The sequence below is a fragment of the Podarcis muralis genome, chromosome 2 (genome assembly GCF_964188315.1).
Source record: "Podarcis muralis chromosome 2, rPodMur119.hap1.1, whole genome shotgun sequence".
Taxonomy (NCBI): domain Eukaryota; kingdom Metazoa; phylum Chordata; class Lepidosauria; order Squamata; family Lacertidae; genus Podarcis; species Podarcis muralis.
In genome coordinates, this window is record NC_135656.1 from 67,248,612 (window position 1) to 67,276,461 (window position 27,850).

At 42.9% G+C, this 27,850-nt stretch overlaps 1 protein-coding gene across 3 annotated transcripts in view; it reads left to right on the forward strand.

Annotated features, from left to right (window-relative positions):
* Positions 1-15,766: 15,766 nt before the first annotated feature.
* The window catches only part of HRH2 (histamine receptor H2), a 35,685-nt gene continuing 23,601 nt past the window's right edge, over positions 15,767-27,850 (forward strand). For all 3 annotated transcript variants that reach the window (XR_003705265.2, XR_003705266.2, XM_028718393.2), the window contains exon 1: positions 15,767-15,902. The gene's annotated coding sequence lies outside the window, so the exon portion shown is untranslated. The remainder of the gene's footprint in view (positions 15,903-27,850) is intronic.

The window sequence follows — 27,850 nt, forward strand, 5'->3', positions numbered from 1 at the left end:
ATCACATAGATAATGTGCATCTATTTCCAGTTGCCCCCCACCCAGCCTGTGGAATCTCTCCTGAGGAACGCCTGCCTGGCACTGACAATGGGCACTTTTTGTGCACCATATAAAGATTTTCCACTTTACCCAGGCATTTTATGCAATTCAGTCTGTGGCAGCTGGGCTAGCTCAGTCATGAGATCTCACCATGTCGGGCAAAAGATTCCTGCATTGCAGGGGGTTGGACTAAAATGGCTGGGGAAACCCAGCCAGATGGGTGGGGTATAATTATTATTATTATTATTATTATTATTATTATTATTATTACCCTTGTGGTCCCTTCCAACTCTACAGTTCTATGATTCTAATCCAGCTGTATGTCACACTGCTCTGAGTTGCTGATTAGTCCTTCCATCCCCATGAAAGTTGAGAGTTTTAAGTATTGATTTGACGGTATAGATTTTGGATGGTGGTTGTTTTTAACAATTTTGTGTGTTTTAGAACTCAGCCATAAATTGCCCAGAGACACAGCCTTAAAGAATATAAAGTAACAACTGAGCAATGCGTTCTTAACAATTTTATCAAGAGTCGGGGAAAGATTGTCTAAAAAGAAAGATTATCAGTTTCCTCTTGAAACCCAGCACGGTTGATACTTTCTGAATTCCAGAGGGAAGGTATTTCAGAGAGTACCGTAGGTGCCAGAACAGAGAAGACCTGCTCCTATAATGCATAATAGAACAGTCTACAGATTTCCATCCATTTGGGGGTTGATGTGAAGACTGGATTTAAAAACCCAGGCCTTTCTCACAGCCAACATAAACTCAGCCAATGGTTTATCGGTAAGTTCTTTGTTGTGGGAAACCCTTTTAGAAATGCCAATAGCCATTGTTGATTTCTTTGGATTGATATCCCATCCTAATCAACTCATCTTCTCAAGGCCCACTGCCATTTCATGCAGGCAAATGAAAGTACATCTTTGTCTCAAAAGCATCCCATCTGAATTAAACAACTCTTTCGTTCATTCTCTTCTGTCCACTCCAACTAAGTTACATAAAATCATTTCACGGCAGCAACACACAGGCCATTCATTTCTTCCTATAATGAAACAATATTACATAACTTGGAAATATGGCTGGAAACAAAAGCCCAATCTTACTGTTACATCTGACAGCTGATTAAAAGAATGGTACAGAACAACATTGAATATGTCATTCTGGCCATGAGAATGGAAACATAAACATGCTAGATAAAAATGTACGCTCTGGTACTACCCCATCCTGTACACCAAAAAAACCCCAAACACTGCATTTTTCATAAAGGAAAACATTGTGGAAACTTAGCATGCCCTTCTTGGCCAAGTTAGTAGCAAAAGACCAGATTCCAACAGATTGATCGTGTGAGAAAGTTTCATGTGGTCTGATCCCACGAGAGCTGGACAAATGTAGCCTATCAACCTCCCTTCACCTGGTGCCCTTCAGAGGTTTTGGAAGGTGAGTCTCATCAGCCCCAGGCAGCACAACCATACTGTATGAGGCTGGTGGGAATTGTAGTCCAAAACATCTGGAGGGTACCAGATAGGGGAAGACTAAGATGTACCTTTCTTTTATTTGTGAAAAAATAGAACATGCTAGGGAACCTGTAGTAGCCCTGTTCCACACTGACTTCCTGAGTATCCACCTTAATACCTTTCAGATGTTTGGCACATCTGTCATGGGTGCTTTCATTGAAATTCCTCCATTGCAGGGGGCTGAAGTAGAGGACTCTCAGGGCCCCTTCCAACTCCACCATTCTATGATTCTATATAATAAGAAGGCTTCTTGCAGATACCATCTTATCAGGAAGTCCATTCTGCACAATGTAGAGGAATTGGTTCTTTAGTGTGGTGGCACCTGCCCTTTGGAATTCCATCCCAGTGTCTGCTGTCCTTTCAGAATCCACTGAAGAATTTCTTCCAACTAGACTTTTGGGAAGAGATCTTTCCCAGTCTGCATCTGCACTGGAGTTTTGTTTTGCTTTGAAGACATAGAAAATGCTCTCTACACAAGTGGAAAGACCCCAACAGCAAAGTTCTGCAAGTGTAAAGTTGTCTACATGCATAGGGACTTTTTTATATATCTAATGAATGTGTGGGACGCGGGTGGCACTGTGGGTTAAAGCCTCAGCGCCTAGGACTTGCCGATCGAAAGGTCGGCGGTTCGAATCCCCGCAGCGGGGTGCGCTCCTGTCGCTCGGTCCCAGCGCCTGCCAACCTAGCAGTTCGAAAGCACCCCCGGGTGCAAGTAGATAAATAGGGACCGCTTACTAGCGGGAAGGTAAACGGCGTTTCCATGTGCGGCTCTGGCTCGCCAGATGCAGCTTGTCACGCTGGCCACGTGACCCGGAAGTGTCTGCGGACAGCGCTGGCCCCCGGCCTATAGAGTGAGATGGGCGCACAACCCTAGAGTCTGTCAAGACTGGCCCGTATGGGCAGGGGTACCTTTACCTTTACCTTAATGAATGTGTGCTGTTGTTGGTCTCACTTGTGACCTCCATCCCCACATGCTCCACACATCTGAAAGGGAATCCCTCTGGCTGCTACATGTTGTGCTGACTTAATTCAACATTATCCCTTCTTTCAATGAAAGCAGAGTGGGTGGGTGTGGGTGTGAGTAGTGGGTGTCCCTGTGTGCATTTCCCTCTTGGTTTGTCCTTCCCCTCTGGGGGATCTCAGAGAATTGAAAGGACAGAACACACAACCTCCCAGAGACTGGAAGTGTGATGCGCAGTGTGAAGCAAGAGCCACACATGGTCATGGTTTTAAGCAGGAACTCATGAGTGAAAGTGGAAGAAACCAGAATATTTCCAGCACAACAACCAGCTGCTTATTCATGAATAAATCAACAGCCTAGGCATTTTCTGTGGCCAAAAGAAAAAAATATATAGTGATGCCAAAATTAGTTTTTTATGTGCGGCATTCATTATATGCAGAATTATTATGTTCTTCTAGGGAATTTTGTAGGAATGTGTGGCAGTAGAGCCAGAAAACTGTTGCAAATATTATTATCCCACATCATACATTTAAAGTGTGCACACACACACACACCCCAAATCCTGGAAACTATAGTTTACCTCTGAGCTACAATTCCTAGCATCCTTAACAAGCTACAGGACCCAGGACTCCTCGGGGTACTTTAAATGTGCTTTAAATTTATGATGTGTCTGCAATAAACGGAAGTGCAGCTGAAACTTGAGCATTCAACCATACTTGAATCTTCCATTTCTTCTCATGGAATCTGGAAAAAAATCAGCATGCCTGAAAAGAAGATTGAAGTTATAACTGAGAACCATAGCTGCCCCTATCATCACCACATCATCCTAGGCACAATAATTATATCCAAGCTGCTTCATTGCCAGACTATTGGACATAACCCTTACAACCAACAAGTGAAGACTAGCTTCTAAATTTGGGTGGGGTGGGGAATACCACTCACTTATTTTAGAATTTCAGAAAATGACTTTGGTTGATACAAACTCTCTGAAGACAGGGAGCATAGCCTTGCTGTGTTTAGAATGTAAACAGAGCAAGAATCTGTCCCCTGAGTTAACAGAGTTTGTTGCAGAAGCCACAGTTATTTTCTAGACTGGAAGTCTAAAGTGAATGGTATTTCCCCCCACATACTAAGGTTGCTTCAAGGAGACTTGTTTGCGGGGAGGTTATACAATGGCCATTATTTATGGAATAGCCATCCTGATTTGTTTGCAGGGGGTTACGCAATGTCATGTCAGGCATTTGTTCTCCCACACCTCCCAGTATATTTTTCCATCACTTTTCTTACCGCAAAACATCCAACTTTGGGCTGGGGTAGGGGAGTGGGTTTGTTGTGCAAGCGTTTTTCCATATGTGCTTGAGTGCCACCCACAAAACAGCAATGATTTGGAAGTGACCTAAATAACTTGGAAGTGACTTAAATAACTATCCAAGAACTCTGGGTTCTCAACTTTATGGATTACGCTACTGGCACTGTGTTCCAGACAGTGCAATTTTTTCCTCTTTTCTCTGGAATTCAGCTGATTATTTTCCCATTTCTGAATTGCTTCCATCAAATACGAATCCCATGAGATGTGTCCCATTCATCTTGTGCTTGAGCAAGTCCTCCACTGCAGCAGCTTAAGCTGATGACAACCTTCTGAGATGACGGTTTGAGAGAACCCTCAGTTTCCATGTGTGTACTTACCTCTCTTTTGTCCCACAATTGTCTCTAGTCAAACAAGTTTTGTACAAGGTCGCAGGTTTAACTCCCATTAGCTCCAGATGGAGCTGGGCATGGCCCATCTGAAACCCTGGAGAGCCACTGTCAAAGGGACAGTGTGGGGTGAAATGGCAGGCAGAAGAGGTATCTGTACAAAGAAGAGAAGGGCGGAAAGGCGAGGAACTGGCAAAGGGCAAGAAGATAAAAAAATACAGGAAAGAAAACACTATGTATGAGTAAACAGACATGGTGGCATCCTGTGATGCAAGGGGACAATTAAACATTTACAGTAAGGTCCCCACAAGGAGGCACTCTGAGAACAAGAGACCACTTGAGGTTCTGAGCACTCCTGGGACTGAAGACAGAGATGGAGCTGACAGAAGAGTTTGCAACTCTTTGCAAAGCAAAGTCTCTGACTTGAGTGTAACCAGGATTGGCCCTATAAGTGCTTCGGGAAAGGCTGGGGTTGCAAAGGCAGTGATAGAAGCTGTTATTTGCTGCCTAGACCTTGTAGATACATCTCTTCCGACCAGCCTCCAGCTGTAGCTTCCTAGGGACATGGGTGGCGCTGTGGTCCAAACCACTGAACCTCTTGGTCTTGCTGATCAGAAGGTCAGCAGTTCGAATCCATTGCTCTGTCCCAGCTTCTACCAACCTAGCAGTTCAAAGCATGCCAGTGCAAGTAGATAAATAGTACTGCTGCAGTGGGAAGGTAAATGGCATTTCCGTGCACTCTGGTTTCCGTCATGGTGTTCCGTTGTGCCAGAAACAGTTTAGTCGTGCTGGTCACATGACCCAGAAAGCTGTCTGTGGACAAACACCTGCTCCCTTGGCCTGAAAGTGAGATGAGTGCCGCAACCCCGTAATCACCTTTGACTGGACTTAACCATCCAGGGGTCCTTTACCTTATACCTCCTTGTGGAGTAGCCCCCATGCTGTCTCAGCAGACTTGTGATAGAACCTTCTTCTTTCCCTGCTGTACAGCTCCCTGGGCACCAGCTGTGTCTTCTCAGAAGAAGCTGGGAGCTGGACACCACCTGACTCTCCTTCCTGCCTGATAGCCCATCTCTGATACAGAACCACATAGGATAAATGCCTCCACACAACGGCAGTTGAGTGGAGGCATCAATTCTGCATGACACAGGGTGTTTCTTAAGGAGCACCCTGCAGGATACACCTGTTTTGCTGTTGATCCTGGGTGGGGCAGCATCTCCTTCTCCCACCCCTCTCACAACTATGTGTTTAAAAACCCCATATAAAACATTAGCCCTGACACCAAACTAATTTAGGAAGAGATCCTTGATGGAATAGGTAGTCTCCAGATTTTTCTAGGGTGTGTTGTCCTGACCGGGCAGCTCAGGGAGCTGTGTGCAGGCCTAGTAGTGATGAACATTAGCTTTCCAAATGTTTTTAGATTCTAACTCTCATCATTCCTGATCATTGGCTATGCTAGTTGTGGCTGGTGGAAACTGGAATCCAACAATATCTGGAGGACCACAGGCCTGCAGCCCTGGACTGGTCAATCATAGGCTCATAGAATGGTAGGGTGGGAATGGACCCCAAAGGGAAGTTGTTCCACTCACACAATGACATAATTAGATACAAGCCCACTAGCGGAAGAAGAGGAGTGTGAGGAGAGCACACAGCCTCCGGCAGCGCGATCCCCAGGGTGCCATCACGGCTATATATATATATCTTCTTAAGAAACTTGACCTGGGATTCTTTCCTGAAACGTTTTCAAGGATCTATTACATTCCACAAGCTATCAGACATGGCAAGAAAGCATTTTCTCTAAATAATACACTTTCTACTTATTTTAAACCAGCCTCCAGACGACAAATCTTCCAACCACCTTATCTTTTGACTATTTGCATAGCTAAACTGTAAACAGTGAGTAACTTCTCCAAACCAAATATCTCTTCTTCCTTAGTAAATTATGTCTTTCTGTAATGAATTGCTCAGGAAGAAGAAGAAATGGTTGGTGCTGGCTTCCAGGACAGATCCCAGATGCTGGGAGATAAGAAAAACATAAGATTGCATGATGAACAGCCTGAATCCTTTAGATCATTAATCAGGCATATCTTTTGAACTAAACATTACCATGTAGGGATTTTGATGAGGACAAGTGTAAAATGAATGTATAATCAAGTATCACAGTGTTATGCACATCCCAGGCTGCAAGTGTGAAAGATTTTAGGGGTGCCAGTCAGCACATACCACTGTGTTGGTTTTCTTGGATTGAAGATCTCTGGAGATTGTGGTGTCTTTGTGATATTTACACATATGTGCAGGATAGACAGGCTCGCAGCATTAGCGCTACAACAGAACTTGCTCTCACATTTAGGTTTTATAGGGGAATCTACAAAGCCTTAGCTTTGGATTCAGCACAGAGAGCAAGGCAAGTCTGTGTCTCTTTCCAACTCAGCCCCTGTTCTATTGTTTTCCTATTTAAAAGTGGCTTCACCTCCATCCAGAGGAGGAGAGGGTGGTCTATTCCACCTCATCAAAGCATCCGCAGCTTGTAATATCTGTAGCAAACAATCACCTGCATTTGTTAGGGTTGCCAAATCTTCCTTCCTTCCTTCCTTCCTTCCTTCCTTCCTTCCTTCCTTATTATTTATTAAATTTCTATGCAGCATTGCATCTGAGGATCACAGGGTGGTTTACAATATAAAAACACAAAAATACATAACATAATACAAGCAAAACAATACCCCCCCTCCACACACAGTTTAAAAGACCATAGATTGGACTCCTCCAAAGGCCTTGGAGGAGAGGAATGTTTTTGCCTGGTGCCTAAAGGTGTTCTTGTGTTGCCATCCGCCAGACAGAGGAGACACACAAAGAAAGGCCTCAGATCATGATTGCAGGGTCCAGGTTAGTTCATATGGGGAGAGGCAGTGCTTGAGGTATTGTCATCCTGAGCAATTTAAGGCAACATCGGTTGAAACCAACACTTTGGGCTGGGGCTGGTCAGGATTGGCATTATATGCTCAAACCGTCTTGCCCTGGTGAGCAACTTGGCCACTGAAATTTGCAACAACTGAAGTTTCCAAACTGTTCAGAGGCAGGTAATCTAATTTCATTGTATTTATTTTTATTTCTTCCTATCTAGATAAAAATGTAAGAATGTCAGCATGCTCTTCAGTTTGTATGGGTCACCCACAAACATTCACATCCTCTCCAGTGTGACAAACAGCAGGGCAGAGAGTGAGAAGGCAGTGCTGGTGGCCAGTGGCTCATGAGAGCTGTTTAACGGAGGGCAGAGAGGCGCTTCACAGAGCATTTTAGCAAACCATCCTGTGAAGCACCCTCCTTTAAAAGGGGTTGGTCCGAACTGTAAGAGGAGAGGGGCTTCAGTTAGCTGTGTGGGGAGGTGTGTCATGTAAACAGAACACCTTTCTATCCTGGAATAAAGCAGAGTTCGAATTTGACCGCACAAGGAAATCACCACTTCATTTGTTATATGAAGGCTCACCCTCTGCAGAGCTATTAGCATCGCTCCCTATTTTGCCTGGATTCAAGTTTTAGCGTCTTTACCTGAATCCAGGCAGCCATAGCCACCCAACACTGGTCCAGAATCAGACAGCTACTTGTGAGTGCTTGGTTGTGGCACTTTTCATTGTGTGTTTACTTTCTGTAGTTTTCCTGTTGTGTATTTAATCCAGAGCTGGTTAATCTCTCCCAGTGGCCTCATTTACCTGATTAACAACATCACTAATAAAAACCAAGCCCCGTGGAACATCACACCAACCCCAGGCATCGCCAGTAATGATCCACTGAATGTGTTCCAACAATGAAAGCACTCGAGAGCCAGAGCTGGCACTCCTGCTAGCTTTTGAAGCTGGGTTAACAGAACAACAGCTTGATGTGCTGAATCAAGCTAGTGAGAGTTCCAAAAGCATCAGAGGAAAGAGCTTTCAGACATGGATCATGCAGAACTCTCCCAGGCATAGTAACAGAGCCTATCTTGTCAATAGGGATGGGGAAGAAATTCAATTAAGTTTGCATTTAAAGGTTGAACCTTCCAAATTTGCCCTTTCCAAAAGACTGAAATGGAGTCTTCAGTTGAAATTCACACTTCTTTGCAATGTGCTTCTCCAGCCACGTAATGTGTACAAAAATGCATATCTCAGGAGAAAGTGTGCATCTCGGTGCATATATTTGTGAAAATAATATTCCAAAATGCATTATATTGTGGGGAAATTCTTTGCAAACATGTGTATATTAGGAGAAGGCAAATTGTCTTGGTGACCTTTTTTACATTAAAAAAAATACAACTGACGGACGTGAAAATATTGAAAACTGAGAGGAAGTGGAATTTGCCCATCCCTGCTTATAAAGGACAAAAGCAACAAACAAGGGACAGACTCACCTAGCTCCTTTGTGGGAATTCTCTTCCCACTGAAGGCAGCGCTGCTTGCACAGTTTTTTGCTGAGGTTTTCTACCCATGATCAGATTTACTGGCACTCTTTCTAAAAACTGTTAGGAAGTTGATGTTAAAACTGATTTTTTCTTCTTCTAAATTTGCTTGGCCCTGTTTCGCCAGTTTGTGTGAGAGAGTGTGTATGTGTGTGATTTTTTTATTTCACACACACACATGCATATAGGTATACTGTATGCCCCTGTGGCACTGAGAGAGCTGGGGCATAGAGTAACATTTTAAATAAAGAAACAATCAACTCATAGCCTCATCACAGTCTAATCATGGGACAGAGGTCATGTTTTCACCTGTTCTCAAGTAAATGTAGTTATCCACACCCTTTACTGACTGACCCTTACTTCTTGCTTTTTTTACAAGAAGTAAGGGTCTTCTTGGGGTGGGGGCAGCTTTTTAATTCAAACTACATAGGGTAGGCTCGTTCAGCACAACATTTTTGCTAATTCGTTGTTCAGTCACAGGGAGCTAATGATGGAAGTTAATTGCTTATATAGGTGGCACCTTGAAAACTAATATTTGTTAATCGTTGTGGTTCCACAAGACTCTGATGTTTTGAGTGGCAACAAATGAACACTAGAAATAGGGTCACATCCAAAGCTGCCGTTCTACCACTGCAGCAGATGTCCACTTGTGCAATGAAATGTTCCTTTCTCCCCGCCCCCGTAGTCCCCACCCCATAACACTGGAAACAGTCCACTGTTGGTCTGTGTATGCTTCTGTATTCATGTGCACACTTGGCACAGTTTAAGGAGGTGCCTTTTCTTACTTGCAAAATGCAAGCTGCCTTCTCCATGCAAGATGATGATTTGGGGATAAGAGATAACAGGTAGGCTGATATCTACTCTTCCAAAAATCCAGTGTGGAAAATGCTGGACAGTTTGCAAATGCAGCTCCAGGTGGGCCTAAGAAAGGTCATTTGAAAGTCCCGTTTCTTTCCAGTTGCCTCTCTGTCAAACTTTGCTGCTTTGTTTCGGAGGGTCAGCATTTCAGAGCTGGAAGAGTAAGGTGGCAATTAGCCAACCTGCAACTGTGCTCTCCCTCCATGAGGGAGGCAATTCATATAACAAAGGCGGTTGTTGAAAAGCATAGAACCTGCATGTTTCATTACTACACCTTGCTGAACAATCCGGCTTCTTGTGCCACTTCTCTCTCAGACAGGAATGCCTTTTTTGTAATCAGCAGACACTCAGGAGTTGGTTAAGCCTTTAATTTTGGGGAGGGGGGATCACAGCATGTGGGGGCTGCATTTGCTGCTGGCAAAGGGAAAAGAGTGTGTTCAACGGAAGAAGCTGGAAGGGTGGAAGACAGCAGTGCCATCCGAGCAATGTGAACATCATGCTTCATGCATGGCACAGACTGTGGCTTGCCCTCTAATTCTGAGGAAGTGGCTAATTTTTTCACCTTACGTCAGTCGATATGTATCTTAATATTCCCTCTGAGTCCGCAAACATTAACAGCAAAGGAAATCACAAACTGTTGTATCTGAATTGATAGGGCTCAAGTGTGTGCAGCAGCTGTGAAAAGAAAAGCAGGGAAAGCAAGTTAGAAATCACAAGGCAATGGATTGTCTGTAATAGCTTTCATACTGGCGGTGGGGAACCTTTCTCAGCAAAAGGGCCACCTTACCCAATGGACATCCCTTTGAGGGCCACATACCCAAGGGTGAGCAAGGAAAGAGGCAAAGGTAGGTAGAGCAGCAGATATGACTCCTACCTTTGTACAGTAGGTTATATTCTTGCTGTGCAAAAGGCAAAGGTTTCTATGCACACCTTTTTACATCCAGGCAAGCAAAAGGATTGCAGGTCAAGCCTTCTCCCATCCTGCAGTTTGCAACAGCTGCAGGCACAGCACAGTCATCATGGCCAGTAGCCCTTGCTAACCTTTACCTCTGTGAATTTGTTTAACCCTCTTTTAAAGACACCCAAGTTAGTGGCTATTACCACACCCTGTGCAAACAAGTTCCATAGTCTAATTATGATCTGCATGAAGAAATACTTTCTTTGGTCTGTCCTGCATACTCAACACTCAGCTTCATTGCGTGTCCACTAGTTCTAGTGTTATCAGAGAGAGAGAGAGAAACCTCCCTCTAGCTACACCATGCTTAGGCACCAACTCTATGGGGCCCACCCCCCTTCACCTCCCAAAAAATAATTTGGGAACGCTCTCCCAAAATTGACTATGCCGAGCTGCCCCGGCCTCCTTCTCCGCTACTGCTTGAAAGCACAGGTAAGGTGCCCAATCAGCCACCCACCTCCCTCTCTCCCAGGGCACACTCCCTCCTCTCCTCTCCTCTCCTCTCCTCCCCTCCAGCTGCCATGACTTGGACCTGGCACCCGCAACCTCCCATCCCGCCATGGAGGTGACTTGGCTTCCGCTGCCTACTGACTCCTAGCATGGAATTTGTCTTTGTCTTTTTCTTTTATTTTTTTAATAAATTTATTTATTTGGTTTTTCACATTAAAATTTTGCAGTCACATATCCAACATACAACATAGAAACAAGATTCCATAGAATCTCCTGGACTTCTCCCCTTTGCAGGTCCTATTATTAATCATTTCCTCCTGCACCTTTTTTAATAATCCAATTCTTTTACCTCTCCATTGTGTCCAAAATTCACCGTTAAACTACAAGTGTTATTCCAATCCTATTTACAATTTAAACTGTTTACAATGGTTTTTAAGATAAATTATTTTTAAAATTCCCATTCCTTATTCAAATTTTGGTCTTCCTGATTTCTGATTCTTCCGGTCATTTTAGCCATTTCAGCATAATCCACCAATTGGATCTGCCATTCTTCTCTAGTTGGGACTTCATCTTCTTTCCATCTCTTTCATAGCTGCCGCACACCTCTTCATTAAGCTGTCCATTCTGACCTCAAGGTCTCATTCCTCCCTGTTGTTTCATAACCTGCAATTTTGTGTGTGAAATTGAGATTTTTTGACCCATCTTCCATCACTTGTTTACAGTGAATTGCATTTGCCATTTTACAGCCCATTAACTCAGTATAGCGAGGTCCTTTTGGAGCTCCACAAAATCTTTTTTGTTTGTTTGTTTTAACTTCCCTCCCCCTCAGTCTGTTCTTGATCCTTCTTGCCTCAGGGCATGAACATCGATTGTACAGTTTAATGAGCTATTTATTGATAGGATTACCTCAAGTACCTTTGAGAGATGCTCAGAGAAGCATTCTTTTAAAATTTATTTTCCTATGTCGCACCATTAAAAATTACTACCTTACAACCCCCCCCCCATATATCCATTTGCAATTAAGTAATAATGAGCTCTATAGGTAGGAAGACAGGATAAAAAACATAGCCATTAATAGCTGCCTTTATCAGAGTTCAAGGGAATGCATATTTCAGCACATCAGATCAGACAAATGCCATTCGTATAATGGCCTGAGTTCGGAAACACTGTTAAGTTTGTGGTTTTAATATCATTAGCACTTGCATGAAACCTAACCAGCTCGCATGGTTGGCAAACGAGCAAACACAGCAAGAGCTTACATTGAAGGTCAAACCCAGCAGAGCTCGCATTAAAGGTCGATTGCTGCAAAAGTCTCCACTGTCCCAGCTGCTCACCCTATCTCAGAAAGTACTAGAAATCAAAGAGGTGGAAAAGACAGGGGAAAGGGACAACCAAAATGAGAATGGAGCCCATTTTCCACAAGGAAAGGCAGTTGGGGCTTTTTAGATTTAGATTAATAGATCATCTAATGAATGGCAACATAGCAGATTCAGGAAGGATAAAGGAAAGGGTTTTTGTGTGTTTTTTTGCACAACATGTAATTAACTTCTGTACCGGCTATTAAACGCCTGCTCAAATATTTTCTCTGCCGCCAGGCTTTTGCAGGGAGTCCATCCCCCACAATGGGTTCCTGATCCTTTTAAAAAACCTTTTTGTTCTTAACTTATTAAAAAACTTTTTATGCTTTTATTGTATGGTTTCTTCTTATTTTTACTGTTGTAAACCACTTTGACATATTTTGTGACATGGTGGTGTATAAGTATTTTTTTTAAAAAAATAATACATTAGATGGATTATTCTCACTATTGCAGGATGCAGCGATGGCTTCTTGTTTAGATAACTTTAAGAAAGCGCTAACCAAATCAATGTAGGATGGGTCTGTCAACAATGGTTGACCACAATAGCTAAAGAGAAGCTCCAGATCTAGAGGCAGCATACCCTTTTAGATCAGAGATAAGGAAGAACAGAGAGACCTTGTTTATCTTGGGCATTTCTAGGCGATTGCAGTCAGCTAGGATATGGGCTTTGACTCTGTGAAGAGAAGCCTTCACCACGGGAACAAGGAAGCAGAAACTGCTTATCTAGCAGAGACAAGATTCAGCAAAATCTTGGTTGGATATATATGGTTGGATATACCGTATTTTTCTGTCTATAAGATGCCCCCATGTATAAGACACCCCCTATTTTTGGGGACTCGGATTTAAGAAAATGGGGGGAGATGTATCCGTGTATAAGACGCTCCCTAATTTTTGACATTATTTTTTTTAAAGCGTTTATTAATTTTCCAATAAAAACATCCAATTAACATCAAATCAAATCCAATAAAAATAAAGAACTAAAATAAAAAAGTCCAATTGTCTCCCAAATTGTAATAATTTTTGACATTATTTTTAGGGGGGGGGGGAATCTAGTCTTATACACGGGAAAATGTGGTACATGTAAAGTGCTGTGTTTTACGAGCATTTACTGTGAACACATTTCCATCTTTTTTATAAAAAAAAATATACTAATAAATGGGACCACAGGAAGAAATCTTTTGGTATTTAGCTGTGAAAAACAACTAACCATTTGTGAGAGAATCACAGAATCATAGAGTTGGAAAGCAGCCAAGGGTCATCAAACCCAACTCCCCGCAATACAGGAAGCTAAAGCATCCACGACAGACCTCTTAAAAACCTCCAAGGAAGGAGAGTCCACCACCTCTCATGGGAGTCTGTTCCACTGCCAAACGCCTCTTACTGTCAGAAAGTTTTTCTGAATGTTTAGTTAGAATCTCCTTTCTTGTAACTTGAAACCATTGGTTCAAGTCCTACCCTCCAGAGCAGGAGAAAACAAGCTTGCTCCCTCCTCCATGTGACAGCCCTTGAGACATTTGAAGATGGCTATCATATCTCCCTCCTTCATGGATCACTGCCTTATGGTTTTCCCAGTAGTGATGTATGGAAGTGACAGCTGGACCATAAAAAAGGCTGATCGCCAAAGAATTGATGCTTTTGAATTATGGTGCTGGAGGAGACTCTTGAGAGTCCCATGGACTGCAAGAAGATCAAACATCTCCATTCTTAAGGAAATCAGCCCTGAGTGCTCACTGGAAGGACAGATCCTGAAGCTGAGGCTCCAATACTTTGGCCACCTCATGAGAAGAGAAGACTCCCTGGAAAAGACCCTGATGTTGGGAAAGATGGAGGGCACAAGGAGAAGGAGACGACAGAGGACGAGATGGTTGGACAGTGTTCTCAAAACTACTAACATGAGTTTGAGCAAACTGCGGGAGGCAGTGGAAGACAGGAGTGCCTAGCATGCTCTGGTCCATGGGGTCACGAAGAGTCAGACACGACTAAATGACTAAACAACAACAATCATATCTCCTCTCAATCTCCTCTTTTCCCGGCTAAACATATGCAGCTCCTTCACCCTCATAAGGCTTAGTTTCCAGACCCTTGATCGTCTTGGTTGCCCTCCTTTGCACAAGTTCCAGAGAGAGTGGAGATTAAATTTAGATTAGATGTCTTATCAGAGCTTGACAAATATGCATCTGACCCAGTTAATAGTGACAATGTATGAAGATAATAGAACAGCTCTCTACTTTCTGATACTCTTATTTGATGTTGACATGATATGCTTCAGGTTACATACACTTCAGGTTACAGACTCCACTAACCCAGAAATAGTACCTCGGGTTAAGAACTTTGCTTCAGGATGAGAAAAGAAATTGCGCGGCAGCAGCAGGAGGCCCCATTAGCTAAAGTGGTACCTTAGGTTAAGAACAGTATCAGGTTAAGAACGGACCTCTGGAATGAATTACCGGTAAGTTCTTAACCTGAGGTACCACTGTACATACAAATGGGGGAGAAATTTTGTAATCATTGTTACTATGGACCAAATTTTCTCAATCTATTCAGATATAGTAGGAGAAATGCTTCCCGCCCCCCCCCGCCCCGCCCCATTGTAGCTATTATATTCTTTGCAGCAGCTATTAGATTAAACACTATTTCTTCAGCATTTCCTGGAATAACATGTGTTAGAAAACCAAGCAGAAATATTTTGGGTTCCAAGTCTATACGGAACTGCTATTTTAGGATATCCTATACTCTCCATTACTTTTCTTGCAGCTGCCCAGAACATTGTCATGAAGCTAAATCAGTACGACAGAAGGAGCAGAGCAGGAAGTGATGTTCCTAGCACTCACTCTGATATTTTTGGGTAGGGCTAGAAACAGTGGATGTTGGTCTATTGGGATAAATGAGACTCTGTTCTTCTGACCTCATTCTGCCCTCAGCCAGCCCCAACACCTCCTGAGCAACATGTTTTTCTTGCCTCCCAAGTCTTAACTTCACTGCAACAGGTCTAGTTTTTGAGTGACCTCACATTTTTTCTGAATGCTTGGTAGTTTTACACACACACAGTGTGAGAGAGCAGCAGCAGCAGCGGTTTTCAAACCACAAAACTCATACTTTGTTACCTTACATTGAATTGTGGGTTTAAATAACTGACTTTTAAAATGTAATTCTTTTTGGTTGTGATCCAAAACATCTGGGAAGGCTGCTTTCGACAGGGGGGTGAACTGGGTGGTCTCCCCCAGCTGCACGCAGCATGCCAGGCTCTGCAGAAAGTTGCTTTTGTGTTGCTGCGGGTTACAACTTCAGGCATGCTTTACTGCCTGTGTGCACTGCACCCTGGGGCATAGTGTGCTCTTGCTCTCTGTGATGATTGGAGGCTTTGCTAGGCTATAATGCAGCTTGTGGTCATTCTAATCTGGCCCACTGTTTCTCTGACTCAAACTACAATCAGACAACCCGCTAGCTATTTCAATATGTGTGGGGAAGTGGGAGGGGAGAGGAAAGGGGAGGGAGCTACCGCACACTGAAACAGCCCTGGAGCATTGGCTTCTGTGCTCTTAGAAATTCAGCGGCAGGCTAACGGAGAGACAAAACTTAAGAGCAGAGGAGAGATACTCCAGCTGATCACCATCTCTTGCCTCTTCTTTGCTCACTTCTCCTTGCAGGTAACGCTATGGTTCTTTCTCTTCCTGGATACTGCCTTCCTTGTGACTTTTTATTTATGATTGGGGAACAAGAAAAATAAGAACCCATTTCTTTGACATCTTGTGTGTGCCCAGTCACCATGGGAGCACACTGGATGTGTGTTTGTGTAGGTATTGCTGCAGACCCTTCTCTTAACTATAATGGGGCTACATCTCACCTGTGCTCTTGACAAAGCAGTTGTCAGAGTACTTAAGAGGAAAAAGTTGCAGAGGGGACTGTCTTCCTCAGAAGCTAGCTGCACAAATGGAAAGAGTGGAGGGGCAGACTCACACCTGCCAATTTATTTTGATTATAAAATAAGCAGTGCATGCATTACTTTGAAAGCCTCTTTCCCCAGGGTTTATGTTTCCTTGTGGATTTTGTGATGGATTTTATTTGTAGTAATACTGTCTGCCTTCGTTTCACGGGAATTGCCTTCTATTCAGCATAAGCAGGGGTGCCTCAGCTGTTGAACACATAGTTTCTGTTTATCTTTGTTCAGTAATGCATGTGTATTTCACTGGACATTGTGTTTCAGGTACACTGGGGAAAACACAACAAAATTACTTTTAAAAAAGAAAAAGAAAGAAAGCATCTTTCTCACACAGTCAAGGTTGCTTTGAGAAACACTCATCCGCTGATATTCTTCAGAAGGGTTTCTGTGGTACATCTGCAGGTGTGTGTGGCAATTTCATAGTGCTCACTCTGATTTCTAAGAGGCGCAATGGAAACTACCATAGGATCTTGTGGTGGGATTTTAGTAAGCACTTGTGCTGACTTCTAGGAATTGATGCACTCTGAGGCCATGCAGCCATGCAGGTTAGGAAAATTGGCTGCTATCGTTTACTTTAACCACAAGAACAGCACTCTTCCCAACACGGCATGACTTGTCCACTTGGCTGAATCTGTACCTTCCAGAACCACTATTCTGAAGCAGCAGGAAGGGAAAGGGAAAATTAGAAAGTGCCTTGAAAGCAAGAGATAGTGTAATATGGGGCAGTCCAGCAGAAATGTGTGGCAACCTTATAACCATAGAACCCATGTTTATTGCAAACAACAGTCAACATTTTGGAACTGATTCGCTGCACACAAACGAAGCATTTGTAAGTTTTCCTCTAGAACCATAAGGACTTTTTCTTAATGTACACTAGAATTTTTTCTTAATGTACACTATCTTGTTCTGAATATCTCCATATACCGGTAAGTCTTAACAGTTGAGGGGGGCTGGAAGGTGTGAGCAGATCAACACCAAATTAAGGAAGGGATAGCTTTGTTAAGATGGGAACAAAATTAACGAAATATGTTATGCTCAGTCTTTTTAATCAGGGGCCATTATAGTTCCAATTACATGATAATGGACCCTTGAGCATGCTCTTCATAAAATGCTGGTTTATTTCCTTCTCATTTTGCGCTTCCCTGCTGTTCCTATAGCAAGAGAAAAAATATTAAGCACCCCCACTCACTTTCTCTAGTGTTTCATGCTCTAATTCCATATGGAACCCAAGGTGCCATGGTGGAAGCTATTTATTCTGGGATAATGATGATTGAGGGAAAGGCAAATGTGATGCTCCAGACATCATGGGCTGGGTGTGAAGGATGTGTGCTGGTAAACAGTGATGTCTAAACCACAATGAAAATATATTTCAGCTGAGAGTGCTGAGCTGTGGCTGCCCAGTGCAATTTGCTTGCAGTTCCTGTTGACTGCCTCAATGTGGAAGCATGCTGATTCACAAAGCTACCTGTTTGGAAGTTGAAGAAAGGAGCAGTAGGAAGAAGGGAGAGAAAGAAGGGAGGGAAGAAGGGTAGGAAGGAGGGAAAATCCAATGCTCAATAGATATTGGCAATGATCAAGCTATAGAGAAAGACAAATAAGCCAAAGGACCCCATCCAACACTGCATTTAAAAAAACTAAAACTAACTGTGTTTTTATGAGCTTTACAAACTATCCTGGATTTTGAATTAAAGGGTGATATAAAAATGTTTCCAATAAAAAGATTGCAATGGTGGAACATATTAAATCCACAGCTACAGGTGTTTTCTGAAAAGGTCCATATGAGTCCAAAGCAAACCAACACTTAGAGCATGGGTAGGCAAACTAAGGTCCATGGGCCGGATCTGGCCCAATCGCCTTCTAAATCCAGCCCGCTGACGGTCCAGGAATCAGCGTGTTTTTACATGAGTAGAATGTGTCCTTTTATTTAAAATGCATCTCTGGGTTATTTGTGGGGCATAGGAATTCGTTCATTTTTATTTTCAAAATATAGTCTGGGCCCCCACAAGGTCTGAGGGACAGTGGACTGGCCCCCTGCTGAAAGAGTTTGCTGACCCCTGTTGTAGAGAGAAGGTCAAAGCAGTTACTCTTCAGATGTCAAGTACATCAGGAGTGCAATGCTCTTATATCCATTAGCAACCAAGAACCATGGAAACTTAGCAGGGTCTCCATTTTTAACTGTCTCTGTGCACAGAATCCTTTGTGGGTCAGCTGGATATTGCCTGCTCCATTTACAAAACGGTGCATTAATGAGCACACATACATGGGTACCTATGTATGTCACCTACAGACACATAATTTGCAAGCTCATTTCCCTAGAGCCATGTTGCGTCCCAGGGATGTTGCCCTCTGCGCTGATATCGAGGGAGAAATCAGCACTAGGGCACAGCCTCCATTCTAAGGTGAGAAGCATAAGTTTGCACTCGTGGCAAGATAGAAATAGTTAATAGATGTGGAAAGTGCATGCAGCTAAAATGATACAGGCATTGCAGATAAGGCACAGCCTACACCAACAGCAATTTGACATGTTCTACAGGGTGGGGAGAGATGAATGGTTGCCTGCTTGGGAACTGCACCATGCAGTGGTCAGAGGAACCTATGAAGGCTTGCCTAACTTTGGTTTCCCATCAGAGTCTTTTCTCTGGATGTTTGTGGAAGACAAGGGCAGTGGCATAGTGGTGGGGTGGGGGGGGGGTGCAAAAAAATTCAAGGACAAGGGATGCTTCCTCACCTCCAAGCATGTTTACATTGACGACCCAACCTACAACCCTTGTTTGCCTAAAATGGCCGTGTATGCATGTCCAAGGAAAGCAACCCAGACGCAAGAGCTGTGAGGGAAGGTGAGTTGCGGATACCCTCTTTGGGGGCTGCGCCCCTCCCAGGCTGCTCCTACCTGCAGCTGCTGGCCAGGGCTGCACAGCTGCCCTTTATGTGTTCCTCCCAGGCCTTGCTGCTGCTGCTTCAGGAGTACAGAGGCTGCCAGGCTGAGCCAATTCAGGTCTCATTGGCTCAGTTGGCACATGGCATAGCAAGTGTGTGTGTGTGTGTGTGTGTGTGTGTGTGTGTGTTTCTTCAATTCTTTCATGACTTAACATTGCTGAATAAGATGTGCAGCTTTTTAAAAACAGAAAGGCAATTTTAAATGTGGGGAATCAGCTATGAAGGAAACCTGATTGCGGCAGAAGGGGTGCAATACTTGCCTTGCCCTGGGTGCAAGCAGGCCTGCTATGCCTCTGGACAAGAGTCCGGTTGTTATCAGCGAACCAGAGGGACTGATTCCCAAGAATTTGTGTTGGGTTTTTTTAATAACATATTTATTGAAATTTTCAAAAAATCCAAAAGAAAAAGAAAAAGAAAAAAGAAAACATTTACATTTAAACCTTACTTTCAATAACATCTTTCCAAGACTTCCCCACCCCTCCCCTTCTTGTATTCCATTTCCATTTGTTTATTTCAGCAAGTTCTTATCCCAAATTTTAACCTTATTGTATTTAGCCCATTATTCGATTTAATTCATTTTATATAGCCACTTTCACCTTATAGTCCACAGTCTTTAAACATTAGAATCTTTTTCTAAGGTCGACCCCAATTCCCTTCCACGAATTCCCTTTTTTTATATACTCATAACAAAACAAAATAAAAAAGGAAGAAAAATTCAAAATATAGTTGTACACCCTTTGGATTCCCAAACTCCAACCCCCCTTTCCCGGTTTCGATCCCCTATATCCATCAGTCTATCTGCTGTCAGCCTGGAGACCTCACATCCGAGGCCCTTAATTCTCTCTCAGTTCCTCTTTGCCGGTTTTTTTGGTAGTCCTTTATATCAAGCGCCAAGTCTCGGAGAAGTTCTGTCTCAAAAATGTTCATTTTTCTTCCATCCAGACCTCTATATTTAAAAGTGGAACTCAAATCTTGTTTCTTAATCCTTTTAAGTCTGGATGTTCCAAATGCTCCAACTTCCATCTTGATCAAATTTGTAATCCATAGGTCCTCAGATCTCGCCATCAGGAGATCTCTCCAATCTTCATTATCCAATTCAAGCCAAATTTTCATAATCCAATTCTTGTTTTCCTTTATATCTTTCCTGACAGGCCTCTGGCCTTCCTTGATCTTCTGCGGCGATGTAACTCTTCCTTCATTCCCTTCCAGATCATCATGTATCTCTTGTTCCCTTTCATCACATTTCTCAAGTTTCTGATCCCCAAGAATTTGTACCAAACGACTCCAAGGATCCTTAATTCTAACAGGGCTTGGGGGTTGCTACAAACACCTGAGAGAGACTCCTACTCCTTCTACCTTCTTTGGAATGAGTAATCATGTATCTCTGTCCTCTCATTTTCCTAATGTTGCTCTCCTACAGAGCTGAGGAATACAGATGTCTGTTGGAAAGTTTGGTTTTCTTTGGCTGCGAATGTCATAAAAGATGCTGTGGTTGACTAGGCCAGCATGGGCATGGACACATTGCTACTGGGAAAGGTCTGCTTTAGGAAACTGGAGGGCGCTGGTTGAGTCGAGGTACTGCATTTTCAGACCCTCCAAGTGTCCCTGTTTTCCAAGGACAATTCTGGATCTACAGAAGCCATCTTGTTTTCTGATTTGGTTGCAGAATGTCCTACTTTTCCTTAGGACATCCCTATTTTCATCAGATAAATGTAGAAGGGCATGGAGTTATGCAACCCACAAGCCAAGGAGATAAGTAACTATACAACCTTTAGAAGACATCTGAAGGCAGCCCTGTATAGGGAAGTTTTTTAATATTTAATGTTTAATGTTTTGTTATGTTTTTTTATATATGTCCAAAGCTGTCCAGAGTGGCTGGGGCAACCCTGTCAGATGGTGTTTTCTTTTACAAATATTATTATTATTATTATTATTATTATTATTATTATTATTATTATCCCTATTTTCATTGGAGAAATGTTGGAGGGTATGCATTTTAAGCCCCCTGGGTTAAGAAGAGATTATATCAAGAAGTTTTAGCCTCATCTTTGCACACACAGTTTCCTGTCTGGCAGTTGTAACTTGTTTCTTCACTGTCACCACTGTGATGTCAACACCTCTGTGTGGGTGTAAACAGAAGCCTTATTGCACCTCACACACACCTCAGCCACTTAGAAGTAAGAGTAAGTTCTCATTCTCTCGGGAGCAAAACAAGGCACAAGACGGATTCATTTTGCTAAGGTGTTACCTCAACTTGTTTTGATATCTGACAGCGGAAGGCAAGTCATTTTGAAAATATACCACTGCCCTCTTTAAGAGCACATTCACAGTTAGAATTGTAACCATGTGAACATGTGAAGTACGTGGGACAAATTCCATGCCCGTTACATCGACATTGTTAACCTCCCTGAGAAACTTGGTTAATATGGGGATCTAAAAATAACCTAAGTAAATAAATACAATGTTATATTCAGCAACCATGTAACAAGATGGCAGTCCAATGAAAGACTGCCATGTGCAGAATATGGCAGAAGTATTTTTGCAAGTCAGTCATATGATGCATAGTTAGGGCTAATTCATACAACTGTTATTGCATTTCAGGAATATAGATTAAATGCATCTGACTTAACTTGAGGCTATGGAGAAGCAGCCTGCAGCTCAGCCTGTGTTTTGCTTGCAAAGATTCCAACACTAGATTGACAATGAACTGGTAAACATTGCTTAAGATGCAAAGTGTAGGAAAACCAGCACACAATTGCTGTTCCAAGATCCCAGTACATCCTGGTTCAAAATTTCTGCCTCATTAGAATGGTTGGCTTGCGTTAACTTTTACTATGTATGCAGGTCAACTCCTCACTGGATTTGAATCGTACTTGCATCCTGACAACCTGACCTATGAATTCCTTTAAAAACTTTATCTCTACTCATGGCGGGATCTAAGAAGGCAATCATGCACAGCTGGCATACAAATGTTCTCTGTGCTATGGAAACATTGGCTCAGTTTTCATGTAATGTTCATGCAAATCACAGCTTAGTATGACTCCTTAAGTCTGTAGGATCCTAAAGAAGAGTTTGTTTGTTTGTTTGTTTGTTTGTTTGTTTGTTTGTTTATACCCCGCTCATCTGGCTGGGTTTCCCCAGCCAATCTGGGCAGCTTCCAACAGAACACTAAAAACAGAATAAAACTTAAAACATTAAAAACTTCCCTAAACAGGGCTGCCTTCAGATGTCTTCTAAAAGTCCGATAGTTGTTTATTTCTTTGACAACTGATGGGAGGGCGTTTCACAGGGAGGGTGCCACTACCGAGAAGGCCCTCTGCCTGGTTCCCTGTAACTTCGCTTCTAGCAGTGAAGGAACCACAAGAAGGCCCTCGGCGCTGGACCTCACTGTCCGGGCAGATCAATGGGGGGTGGAGATGCTCCTTCAGGTATACTGGGCTGAGGCCGTTTAGGGCTTTAAAGGTCAACACCAACACTTTGAATTGTGCCCAGAAACGTACTGGGAGCCAATGTAGGTCTACAGATTACAGCTGTTTGGTTATGCCATGGTTTGGCTGAGCATGTAGTCGAAACTCAGACTCGTGGCTTTTCTCCACCATACAAACCATGAGCTGTGAACCAAGAACAAACCTTTCTTTGATTGAAGTAAAGTAAATCACAAGGCCTGGATCAATTAACACACAAAGCCAAACCACATTTTACCTAACATCAGAGCAGCAGCAGCAGGACCAGAGAAGGAGCAAAGAGGCTGTGATCTCCTCTCTGGGAACCTGCACACTTAAGCCATGGTTTGTCTTAGCGTTAGTGTGAACCGGATCTTTGTCTAGGATGTGCAATATTGGCCAGCAGCAGGCAAAACAGTAGTGAGTGCTCTTACTCAAATATCTCCTTCTCTCCCCCTCCCCGCCACCATGTTTACTTATGGGTGAAGATGACACAACAGATAAATAAAGGCTTGATTCTTTCTACTATGGATGGTTAAGCTCAGATTAAATACACATGACTTATGCACAGTAATACTTCTGTACTTCCAGAGAATAAGGAAGTTGTGAATTGTTTTATGCTGACTCATACCAAGGTTATCTCTAGCCCTATATTGTCAACCTTGAATTTGTGCACCTCTCGAACATCACAGGTGAAGGTCTTAACCTGCTCGTTAAGAAAGATCCTTTTGCGGGAGATCTCTCTGAGCACTGAGCATAGGGCTTTGTTCATACGAGGTAGGTGTTCCGGTACTGAGACATTGCTCCTCCCTGAGTAAGATCTTCTTGGCCTGAAACTATCAGTCCCCGATAGCAATTTCCACAGACTCAACAGTGTAAACATTGTATTTCATGAAAGCTTTGTTTTTGCCCTTTCGGAAATCGTATGGAGCATAACCTTTCGATATGAAATACCCATATCTGTGATGGGAGAAGAGAACGACAGCAGCCCATACGCTTTTCCAGCATTTCTGATTATCCTACAACTTTGATCATGAGCGCTTTCAGGGGGAAAATAATCTCAGGCTTTCTGCTCTTGGCCATTGAAGTCCCTGAGATTAAAGGAACCCCCTGGAGCCCTGAGACTCAGAGGGCATCCATGCTTTCAAGTCTGCTCAAAGCATTCCACTGCTCATGCCACCAAGGCCAGCCCCCTGTTCAATATGGCCCCTTTGCCATTCTTTCATACACTATGTATAACCATTAGTACACCGTTCCCTGTTCCTTCTGCTCTTCTCTTGGGGAGTTTATCTGTCTCTGATGAGAAACTCCCCAAGAGGAAGGGCAGAAGGAACAGGGAAGGGTGTTGGATCATGATTTCCTCACCAGGGCTAGGGTTCAAAGAGTATCGCAAGATTGTGCAACACTGGTGCATGCACCTGCGTTTCTTGATTTCTTTTTTCCTCATTTCAGCTCCATGCAGGGCACTTTTTAACATATTTTTACATGCCATCCCAGTCTCTGCTGAGTGGCTGCACAAGAGTCCAGGCTCTTATCCAGGATTGTGATTCCGTTGGCAAATCAAGGCACAGCAAATACTAATGTCTTTACGAAATGTGGCTTATTTAAACCTAAAGTATTCAATGGAGAGAGTTCAGATGCACCAGTGCAGCGCTGGAGTCCAAGGCATCCTGCACACCATCTCTGCGCCTCTGTCCTAACCTGCCAAGATGGTTCTGCCCTGCATGGCCTCTGCCTAGAGTTCTAGCTCTACCCTTTTCCTTCCCAAACACCCTTACCAGGAAAAACCCAAGCCTTGTGTAAAACAGCATTCCCCCCCCCCTGTGGGCACAGCCCACCCCTCCCGTGTTTTCCTATGTCATGGAAAATGAACTCCCCACTCTGTCCACCAGCAAAGAATCTCTTGTCCTGGTGATGACTTGCTTCAGCACCTTTTGTCATTCTTTGTTATTCTATCCCAAGTGGGGCCCTGGCCTCGAAAAAAGTTTAGCCTGTGTTTTTCACTGATTTGGCATCGTCCCTTCAATAATTTCTGGCATTGAAAGCCCCCCCCACACACACAAAAAGTTCTGTTACTCCAAATCTGTAACAATATAAAGTGCAAGGGAAATCCTCTCCTAGACCTCTTGAATCATCCCCCCCCCTGAAAAAAAAATCCAAAATGTCCTCCTGAAGTGCACTTTTAATTCCTCTTGGCCCAGGTTTAGGGAAAACAAAATACAAATGTAGATGCTATCTGTGTTTTCCTCTAGACTTTATGATTTAGGATTTACCAGTCTGTTTCAGCCTATATGGCTTAGTCTTGTTCAAGGTGCATGCTCTCTCTCTCACTCAAACACACACACACACAATTTTTGGAAAAATCAAATGCACAAGGCTGTATTTGACAAATGTTGAGTGTGTGACAAATATATCTAATCTGACCCTGAGCACCTCTGTTAAGTAAGCACTGAAGAAAACTTTTATTTATTATTTATTAATTTTCTATTCCGCTTTATATTTTTAAGAAAAATCTCAAAGCGGTTTACAGCATATTAAATCAATAAAACAATCTGAAGAAAGTCAAATATAGAGTATACAGTCAAAGCAACATAACAGGAAACTAAAATATTATCTTAAAGATTTCAAAATAGAACATTACAAAGGAGGTCAACTACAGAATACATATTTAACATAGTAGGGCTGGGTTAGTATGGACCCCGCCCCCTAGGCCAGTTGGAAAAGGCCTTGCAGGGAGCGGCCTTCACGCCTCAAAGCCGGATGATGTTCCTCCAGCCTCATGAGGAGCCTCTTCAGTAGAACTGGTGAGTCTGGGCCCCGCCCAGGCTTTTCCACTTCGATTTCAGAGGATGAGAGGTGTTTTTGAAAAAAAATGTTCCATCTCCCATTACCATGCATTAGCTGACATAGTTGTGTGTGTGTTTTACTCTTTGGCAGCTGAGGAGAGTATCCCTGAGTATGCGCTGAGTGCATTTCTATTTAACTGAGTAACAATGTAACCAGGCCACATTGATTGGGCTTTCTGAGCTTCAGGCCCTCAGATGACAGGAAGGCAAGCTCTTATCCTTGCTCTAAATGGCTTAATATTGCAGATGAAGATCAGAAACAGTGGAATCAAGAAGACAGCATGGCCATCTGATGTCCATTTTTGCAGGGAAAGTGCCTCTGGCCACTTGGAAACAGCACTGTGATTCCTTCCCTTATTCCTTCCATTATTATGAAACATTAAACACTTGTTTTTAGTGAGCTTCTGTGTGCTTTCCTTTTGCCCTGACTTTCCGCACTGCACAGTGTCTCTGGGCAAGTCAGCATTTTCCTTTCTCTTCACATACCTGGATTATCAAAGATATTTTTTTGCTTACATCAACTCACTGGTCCTGTTCTTTTTTCTTTTCTTTTCTTTTCTTTTTTACATCATTCAGCCCCATTCCATTGACTTCATGATGCTAATCTTGAATTCCCAGAGCTTCTGGTCATTTTCAGAAAATGCAAGGATTATTGAGGCCCCTAGGAAACAAGGCGAATAAATACTTAGCAGAACACTCTAAGAAGAAAATGCTCAAAAGAGAGTATGGCTTTCTTTCCCACAACCCTTTCTCCACCTTTCAGCCCAGAGGTTCAGGAGCAGAAAACAGGAGGGTCTCAGGGACAGAAAGGTGAGAGCTTTGATCTTGACTATTCCATCCATTTTTGTTGACCCTAATAACCCTAACCTTTATTTCTTAAATGTTTTGAATTACATAGAAATGCAAAAAAAAAAAAAGTATCTACTATAAAAAGCTGACTCAACCGTGCAGTACAAATACTGACTTCAGTATTTTATAACAGAATGCAATATTTTGTTTACCATTTGAAGTCACTTTTTCTGTCAGGACTGGAGTTGGTAGAAAGGTGACCATTAACAGGATTGTGACCACAGCCTGAGCAGTACAGGTTATGGCATAAGTGTGGTCTTCTCTTGTGCCATCTGCATCCCATTATGGATGTTCTGCCTACATATCTTCACCAGCAGAACAGCCCCAACCCTGGAATATTCTGCTGGTGTGTCCTTTGAGTTGGCAGTTTATCTCAGGGATTGTGCCCTAAAGCAGAAACAGCCAACTTGGGAGCACCTGTCCGGCAGAAATCGAACTCCTGTATCACAAGGGGTTTGGACTACATGACCCTTGGGTTCCTTCCAACTCTACAGTTCTATGATTCCATGATACCTTCCAGATGTTGTTGCACTCCAGCTTGCATCAGTCCTGACCATTGGCCATGCCAGCAGGAGTGGAGGAGAGCTGGACTCCAACCAATTCTGGAGGGGACCACTTTGACTACCCCTGCCCTAAGGAGATTCTGCTGCTAATTTTATAACCGAACATTCATTTCCATACAGCATCTAAAACATACTTGGAATAAAAGTATTTGATGCTCTTCCTTTTCAGTGTATACTATAGGTTAACCCTTTGTGTTCTACAAGCACATTTTAGCTAGAATAAGACTAGGAACATCAACTGCTACAGTCTAACATCTTCAGTTAAGTTTCCAATACAAGAATCAAATTCTGAAGAACTTGCTCTTTTTCTGACCATTAGTCAGAAATGATCATTAGTCATCCTTCCCTGTATTCTTTGTATCCTTTTCTTTTTGTTTGCATGCTTGTTCGATGGGCTGGTGTTATTTCTGTGTTGCTAGGACAGAGGAATAATGTCCTTACATCTGGAGTTCCATGTGTTTAAAATATGCGTCACTAGCGAAGCTATGTGTATCAGTTTGGAAATGGGACTACAGTGGTACCTCGGGTTAAGAACTTAATTCGTTTTGGAGGTCCATTCTTAACCTGAAACTGTTCTTAACCTGAAGACCACTTTAGCTAATGGGGCCTCCCGCTGCTGCCGCACCACTGGAGCACGATTTCTGTTCTCATCCTGAAGCAAAGTTCTTAACCCGAGGTACTATTTCTGGGTTAGTGGAGTTTGTAACATGAAGCGTATGTAATCCGAGGTACCACTGTATAAGGATGGGTTGCAAATGATTAGAAAGGCATGTGCCACTCCCAACCTCCTTTTGCCCTTGCTCTGACAATCTTTCCTCCTCTCTTTGTGACTGATTCCTCTCTGCCTCCATTGGATTCTCACATTTGTCATGCTTCCTCCAGTCCTGCACTGTCAGCTACATGTGTTTCCTTTTTTATAAAAAAAAATCGTCTTTATTGATTTAAAATATTATCTTACATATATATTACAGATAATTACATCAAGATTAAACACAAAAATATTACATGTGTTTCCAG